This window comes from Zonotrichia leucophrys, chromosome 26, assembly GCF_028769735.1.
Source record: "Zonotrichia leucophrys gambelii isolate GWCS_2022_RI chromosome 26, RI_Zleu_2.0, whole genome shotgun sequence".
In the NCBI taxonomy this organism is placed as follows: Eukaryota; Metazoa; Chordata; class Aves; order Passeriformes; family Passerellidae; genus Zonotrichia; species Zonotrichia leucophrys.
In genome coordinates this window covers 5,359,176-5,367,243 of record NC_088195.1, presented here as the reverse complement: position 1 = coordinate 5,367,243, position 8,068 = coordinate 5,359,176, and the positions used below count along the sequence as shown (strand labels likewise).

General features: G+C 54.8%; 1 protein-coding gene across 1 annotated transcript in view; it reads left to right on the top strand.

Moving 5' to 3' along the window:
• The first annotated feature begins 216 nt into the window (after positions 1-216).
• The window catches only part of SLC6A17 (solute carrier family 6 member 17), a 28,586-nt gene continuing 20,734 nt past the window's right edge, over positions 217-8,068 (top strand). The window contains exon 1 of the mRNA XM_064732838.1: positions 217-442. The gene's annotated coding sequence lies outside the window, so the exon portion shown is untranslated. The remainder of the gene's footprint in view (positions 443-8,068) is intronic.

The window sequence follows — 8,068 nt, the reverse complement described above, 5'->3', positions numbered from 1 at the left end:
CAGCGCTGGTGACTCAAGCCTGCGTCAGGGGCTGCGTGTCCCTTCGCGCTGATTTTTTTTTTTTATGATTTCTCTCTTATTTTAAATTTTCTATCCCGTTTCTCCGCCGATTTCCCGGGAGCCGCTCGGAGTTGCCTCCCTCCGGCGGGGCCGGGCGAGCCCAGCGCGCATCCACCGGGCGGCGGCGGCGGGGCGGGCGGGGACCGTGAGCGGAGCGGAGCCGCCGGTGCCTCGGAGCATCCCCCAGGAGCCCTTCCCGAGCCCTGCCCGCCTTTCCCGGCCGCTTCCCCTCCCGTCTGCCCGGCTCCCTGCCACCTCCCTCCGCCCGTACTCTCCTCTGGTGATTTCTGCCGGGATTTTGCGCTGTTTCCTCCGGGATCGGGCGAATTTCTCCTGGATTCGGGTTGGTTTTATCCTCCCAAGGAGCCGCCGCAGCGCCGAGGTGAGGATGCTCCCCCCATCCCCGCCCTGCCCGCCCTGGTGCCCCTTCCCCAGCGGGAAAAAGATGCTCAGAGCCGGGGTGAGGTTAATGGAGGGGACAGCCCAGCCTGGAGGCATCAGGCGTGGCCCTCGGGGTGGTGGCATCCAGGGCTGGGGGGACATTTGGGGGCACTCCAGGGGCTGGGGGGGCACGGCCGGGGGTGGCTCTGGGTGCCTGCCCGGCTCCTGCTGCTGGGGGGGCTCATCCCGTGTGAGGATGGGTGGAAATGCAGCCTCCAGGTTGACCTTGACGATAACATTGGGAGAGGAGAAAGCGTTGGGCTGCAATGAATATTTCAGCCGTGGTCCCTGGAGTGGTGGTGGTGGTGGGGCGGTTTGCCCCTTCTTTTATTTTTGTGCTGCACCTTGAGTGTTTGGTTTGAGGTAGAAAATGGGGTTTGGCGTCCTTTTCACCAGGAAATGGGAATTTCCTGGTGAAATTCCCAGGATTGGGTGTGGGGAGCTCTCTGTGCACGCTGGATAAACCCAAAGGTGTGTTTTTTGGGCTGGTCCAAATTTCCATCACTCTGGGAATGTGGGGCTCAAAGCAGCTGAGGAATCTGCTCCCAGCTCTTTGTAGAGGACCCAGAAGGTGAAATGCTGCTCCCTGGATCACGCCTTGTGTCTGAAGCACCTGAGCTTCCAATCCATCAGGAGCTGATGTAACTATTTCTGGTCTTGGGAGGAAAAAAACCTGGAGCAGGGCGGCAGCTGAGCTATTCTCGGCAGGGTGGAGAGTTCCTTGTGAATATTCCTCCAGAGGTGTCAGGACTAGGTCAAGGAACCTGGCTGGGGCTGTGACTGCTCCAAGGGAAATAAAATGTGGGTCTGAGCTGTCCACTGGGAAGGAATGGAGATGGTTGAGCTGAAACCAGCAGGGATAAAAGGGTTCAGTTTAAATCTGGAGTGACTCCACTGCTACTTGAGGCTTGCAGAGAAATCTGGAGTTCCACCAGAGCTGGAGTCACGAGGATCAGATTCACCCCAAATCAGATGCTGACCTGCCCACGTCCAGGTGAAATCACTGCCTTGGGAGGAGCAGCCCTGCTTTTACCCCATCCCGGGCTGGGTTTGGGTTTGTTTGTTTACAAACGTAGCAGCAGCTCCATGAATTACAACGGGGGAAAGCAGCACTCAGGGCGGGCTTTGGGTGCTGCCTTTTCGTTGCTTTTTAGGGTAAATCTCGGCTGGTTTGGGGCTCGTTCAGTAACCTTTGGCTGGAAGTGGCTGAGTTACAAAGGATCGCTGAGGTCTAAGTGGAAAACGATCATCTGGTGAATCAAACCAGCCCTGAAGGGATCATATGATGGTTGCCTTTGCTCTGGTGTCACGTTATTGCAGCTGTGTGTGTTTTCATGCTGCCGAATGAGACATGAAAGAAGCCCTAAGCCCACGAATCCACAGACTCACAGAATGAGACATGAAAAGAGCCCTTAGTCCATGAACCCACAGGCTCACAGAATGAGGCATGAAAGGAGCCCTGAGCCCACGAACCCACGGGCTCACAGCTTCGTGACAAACCCGAGTGCTGGGCTGCTTCTCTTGTGACCCATCAGCAAAACCCATCCGGAGGTTCTTTGGCACCTCCTGGTCACTGTCAGGTCCCAGCTGTGTCCCTCTGGGGTGGGACAGACCCACCTGGTAGAAATGCTCATTTTTAATTCATCCAATCTCATCCTGTGTCTTTTCCTGCCTCAGTTTCTCCTTTCTGGACCTGGGGATTCTCCTCCCATGCCCGTCTTGTGACCCATCAACAAAAACCCATCCGGAGGTTCCCTGGCACCTCCTGGGGACAGGAATCGCTGTCAGGTCCCAGCCGTGTCCCTCTGGGGTGGGACAGACCCACCTGGTAGAAATGCTCATTTTTAATTCACCCAATCTCATCTTGTGGGTTTTCCTGCCTCAATTTCTCCTTTCTGGACCCGGGGCTGCTCCTCCTGTGATCCATCAGCAAAACCCATCTGGAGGTTCCTTGGCACCTCCTGGAGACAAAGAGTCACTGTCAAGTCACAGCCGTGTCCCTCAGAGGTGGGACAGACCCAGTGTGGTGGAGCAGGGGCTGGTGCAGCCCCAGCCCAGATTTCTGGAGAGGAATTTGGGATATTTATAACATCTGGGCGCTCTCAGCCAGCGGGGTGGGTGTAAGACAGAAGCGGGGGCAGCTCTGATTCATCAGCTCTCCTGTGTCACGATGCTAAAGCGGGAAGGGAAGGACGAGGGGTGGCTCCAGCTCGGGGGGGAAATGTGAGAGGCTGGGCTGCCTTCAATCCCAGCCGGCCCTGGGACGCTTCCCGTGCTCTGTCACCTTCTGACACCGACCCCAGCTGCAGTTTGTGCCTCCCCGGGGGTGGATGTGAAGAGGGGACAGCCCTGGTGGCACTGTGTCACCCTGTGCCCTTTCCTGGTGGCACTGTGTCACCCTGTGTCCCTTCCACACACTAGCAGGGCTCATTTTAACGAGGGGACAATGGGAGCAGCCCTAATGAACCCAGATGGTAAAACCCATCTTCCAAGGAGCCACAGGCCGGGCAAGGAGGAGCAGATTTAAGATGGAGGTGTCTTGGACCAGTCTCTCTGGTGGAAAAGGGAGGTTTGAGTGGTGGAGGCTGTGGGAAAGTCCTCAGAGCAGGGCAGGGCTGGACAGAGCTGCAAAAACTCTGCCTTGGGCAGAAATCTCTCCTTGGGGCTTTGAAGAGAAGTTTGGATGTGCTGGGAGGGCCCTGCCCTTGGTTTCCTGTGGCTTGGAGGAGCAGGATGCTTCCCAAAGGACCAGCTCTGCCAGAGGCATCCCCATTCCAGCACAGAGGCTCCCCTGACCTCAGGGAGCAGCAGGAAGGGGCCTGGAGATGAATTTCTCATGCTTGGGATGAGCATCCAGGTCTTCTTCCCTTGGCTCTTGGCTGTGCAGCACAGAGGGAGGACAGGAGGGATCCGTGGTCCTTCCTCCTCCTCTGCTCCTGGGTGACCTTGGATCTGTCCCTTCTCCTCCCTGGGCCAGGCTCCCCTCCTCACTGAGCAGCCTTGCCCTGGGTGCAGCATTTCCCTGGCTCTGTGTGTGTGTCAGAAGCTGCAAATTGATGCTCAGCTCTCCCAGCCCCGAGCTGAGAGTAGATTTCCGCCTCCCGAAATCCCTCGGCTCCTCTGTCCCCACTCCTCCCTCCTTTCCCTGCTCTGTGACCTTGATGGGGTGAGCTGCACCTTCCCAGGCCTGCTGAGCTGGGTGCTGCACCAGGAACATCTCTGCCCTCTCCTTTAGGAGCTGTGGGGGATTTCTGTGCAAGCTGAAAGGGGAGAAGTGGTAATGGTTGGGCAGGGAGGGACCAGCAGAGTCCCCAGAGGATGAAATGCTCATTTTTAATTCACCCAATCTCATCTTGTGGCTTTTGCTGCCTCAGTTTCTCCTTTCTGGACCCAAATGAGGGATAAATGTAGAATTTGGACACAGGAGCAGAGAGATTCCCCTGCACCCCATCATTTGGACCCAGATCACGTTTGCTGCTCTCCTTGGGCTCTGCTGTAAATCCCCATCTCCTCCCTGCCTTCTCCTGCTCTCCCAGGCCCAGCTGAAAGCTTTGCTGACACATTTCCAGCCTGTTATTGCTCCCCAGCTGCCTTCCCAAGAAAGCAAGGATGGGCAGAGCCAGGACACGTGGCCTGGAGCCTCCCTCCTCCCCTGGCCCTTGGTGAAGCTGCTGTCAGGGCTGGGGGTCTGGGGACTCTTCACTCACCCCAAAAAGCAGCATTTCCCCATGGCTGCTTTTGGGAATGTTGGGAGCCTCTGAGCAAGGGTTAAACCCCTAGGTGTGACAAGGTAGGAGGTTCCCTCCTCCCCTGACCCTTGGTGATGCTGCTGTCAGGGCTGGGGGTGTGAGGAGTTTTCATTCACCCCAAATAGCACCCAAAAATCAGATTTTCTCCACGGTTGCTTTTGGGATCAATGGGAAGCTCTGAGCAAGGATTAAACCCCTGGGTGTGACAAGGCAGGAGCTTTCCTTCTCTCCTGACCCTTAGTGATACTGGGGATGTGGGGAGTCTTCACTCATCCCAAACAGCACCCCAAATAGCAGCGTTTCCCCATGGCTGCTTTTGGGATTGTTGGGATCTTCTGAGCAGGATTAAACCCCTGGGTGTGACAAGGTAGGATGTTCCCTCCTCACCTGACCCTTCGTGATGCCAGTGCCAGGGCTGGGGATATGGGGAATCTTCACTCACCCCAAATAGCACCGAAAAATCAGATTTTCTCCATGGCTGCTTTTGAGATCAATGGGAGCCTCTGAGCAAGGATTAAACCCCTGGGTGTGACAAGGCAGGAGCTTCTCCATCCCTGCCCTTCCCCTGGTGGGTTAAATCCAGTTTGTCCCATGGCAAACCATTCCCACGTGCCTTGGATCTGCTGCTGTGGTGGTTCCCACACCAGTCCAAAGGGATGGGGAGCTTGGGGTCACCCTGTGCCACCTGGGCATGGATGGGGACTCTCACTTTGTGCCAGCAGGAGCCCTGGACTCAGCCCAGGGCTCAGGGAATGGTGGAATGGTGCTCAGGGAATGGTGTTTGCTGTCTGAGGAGTTCAATGTGAAGGTTTTCACTGGGACCAGGGAAGTGGGAATCTCATTCAAGGACGAAGTGAGTTATTCCCTCCCCTTGTAATGCCTGCAGCACAAACTGGTCCTTTCCAGGGTCCTGCTGTGGGAAAAGCCACGTTCCCTCTCCAGCTGGGTGCCACCAGCACTGGTTTTACCTGGGCAAAGCTGTGGGTGCAAAGGCAGCCCTGGTCTGGCAGCACAAGTGAGGTTCTTGCAAACCATGGGCTCTCAAAGACCCTAATCTGTCTTCTAAAGAGAGAGAAAAAATGCACATTTAAGAAAATTAAGGTCATGGGGACTAAGTAAACAAGCTGAATCTCCATCTGTCAGTGACAAGGGTTTTCTATCTCGCTCCAGCCCGGAAAGCTCCTGCTCGTCAGCTGATCTGCCTTGTCTTTCTCACAGGGTGGTTGTTATTTTTGGCAGATGATTTTTTGATTAAATTCCCTTTTCCTACCAAAGGAATGCGCAGAAATACCTTTCTCAGATGGATTTGGGCTGTGCTTTTTCGTTTGAGGGTGCAGCCCTCGGGGCTGGTGCAAAAAGCTGGGGAAATGAGGAGGAAGAGCCCTGCTGACCTGGCTTTCCCTGGGCCCTGTTCCTGTCTGTGTGGGCTGGTGGCTTCGTGCAGGCTCTGCCTGGGCTCATCTCCCATTCCCAGCAGGGATGGGGATGGAGAAGGCTGGGTGTGCTCATGGAATCAGGAATGATCCTCTCTCCTCCAGCTGGGATCTCCGCCAGGATCTCAGGCTGGGGCTGAGCCATGGGGACCCAGCAGGAACTCGCCAAAGCAGCCATGGGGCACTGCCAGAGCCATGCCAGGAGCAGGATCTGCATCTCTGCTTGGTTTTCCCCTCTAATTCAGCTTGGGCATGGGCAGGAAGACTTGTACCTGTCCTTCACCCTCCTGCCAATGCTTAGAGGGGTCATCCCCATCCCATTAAAGCAGCCCTGCTGAGTCTCCAAATCCTTTGGGAATGTTGCTGGCTGGAGTGTCCTCCAAGGCTCTGAGTGCCTTAGGGGCTTTGCAGGTGCTGGAAGGACCCTGCTGATCCCCCATATCCTTTGGGAATGTTGCTGGCTGGAGTGTCCTCCAAGGCTCTGAGAGCTTCTGAGGCTTTGTAGGTGGTGGAAGGACCCTGCTCTTTCAGGATCTGTGTCCTGGTGCCTCCCAGCCCTCAGAACAACTTGTGAGGACCTAAACCAAGGAGAGGAACAGGCTGAGATCCACAGGGATGCTGTGGGGCCTGTGCTGACCCCTGGCTCAGCACCCCCTACCCTGGAGCTGGCATCTCCCAGGGCTTGGGGTGTCCCCAAAAAGCTGTTTGGGTGCCCTCACTGTGGGTCATTGCACTCTGGCAGCTTGGCCAGCACACCCTGGATCTTCTTGGCTGTCTCCCTAATCCTAAAGAGAAACTTTAGAGATCCTAAAGAGATATTTTAGGGGTTCTAAAGAGATATTTTAGAGATCCTAGAGATACTTTAAGTATCCTAAAGAGATACTTTAGGGATCCTAAAGAGGTATTTTAGGGGTTCTAAAGAGACACTTTAGGGATCCCAAAGAGAAACTTTAGGTATCCTAAAGAGATATTTTAGAGGTTCTAAAGAGATATTTTAGGGATCCTGAAGAGAAACATTAGAGATCCTAAAGAGAAACTTCAGAGAATCCAACAGAGAGACTTTAGAGATCCTAAAGAGATATTTTAGTGATCCTAAAAAGATACTTTAGAGATTCTAAAGAGATATTTTAGGGATCCTAAAGAGAAACTTTAGAGAATCCTAAGAGCTACTTTAACGCCAAGCCCTCCTGGTGCTCTGCAGGAGCTGCTGAGCAGGCAGGGAGCAGCGAACAACCCGTGGGTGATTTATCGAGCTCTGCACAAACCCACACCGAGCCCGAGCCAGCTCTGATGGGAATCCTGCCCTTTCCTGGCTGCCGGGTGGTGCCCTGGCCGTGCTCCGTGCCCATCCCCAGCCGGCTGAGGATGCTCCAGCCCCGGGCAGCCACGTGCCGGTAATTGCCACGATCGAGCAGCGAGCGGCTGCTGTGAATGAGCCCTCGCTAGGAAATTAAACATCGCTGGCCTGGCCTCGACAAAATAACTCAAGCGGCTTCTCCGGAGGAGCCGGATCCGGGAAAGATGTGGAGCCGAGATGGTTGCTTGGCAACAGATGCAGCCGACAGTTGAAAATAGATTTTATTTTTTTTTTTCATACAGGAACAGGGCCTGGCAAAGGGGGAACTTCCGACAGGGGTGAGAAAATGCCGAGGTGAGGGTGGCTGAGGGGGAGGTTTCCTGCTCCCGGTGCTTGGCTGATGGGCTTTGCTGCCTGGGCTGAACCCACTGCCCTGAATAGGGATGGGATTGTGGGCTGAGCTGGATCAAAAATGTCCAAGAGGAAATGAAATAAACAGGGCAGGAGGCTTTTCCTCCTTTTAGTGCCTTTGTTAAAAGTGATCAGCTCAAGGTTGGGAAGCTCGATGAGTCCACGGTTTCTCCGCTGCTGCTCCCAGGGTGACTCAGAGGAGGAGGAATGTGCAGCTTTATTCACTAAAGGGCAGAGCTGGGGGTCCCATCTTCATGAAAACAGTGGGGATATACCCCGTGTTATGACTTTTGGGTTTTCCAGTCTCGAGGTCTTGGCTCCATCTGGGGTCTTGCTCAGGGCAAGGGGCAGCAAATGTTCTCAGCATCTCTGCAGGCTCAGCACTCTGTTCCTTATGTCCAGACATCACTCTGATCTCTTAATTCTGTGTTGGCTCATTGTTTTTGGGGTTTTTCAGTAAGTTTGGTGGGGTAGCTTCTCATGGCATGCTGGTCCCGAGGTTATTTTGCATTCTCTCTGATGTCCCCGCCTCTCACCCATCCGGGGAGAAGAACCATCAACTTAGCCCCGGGCAGGGCCATACTGATAGAAAAGGAGCAATTAACGAAACAACCGGTGGTTACAATAATGAACAGGTAGAACTTCACCTTGGCAGCACTGGTTTCACTCTGCAACCC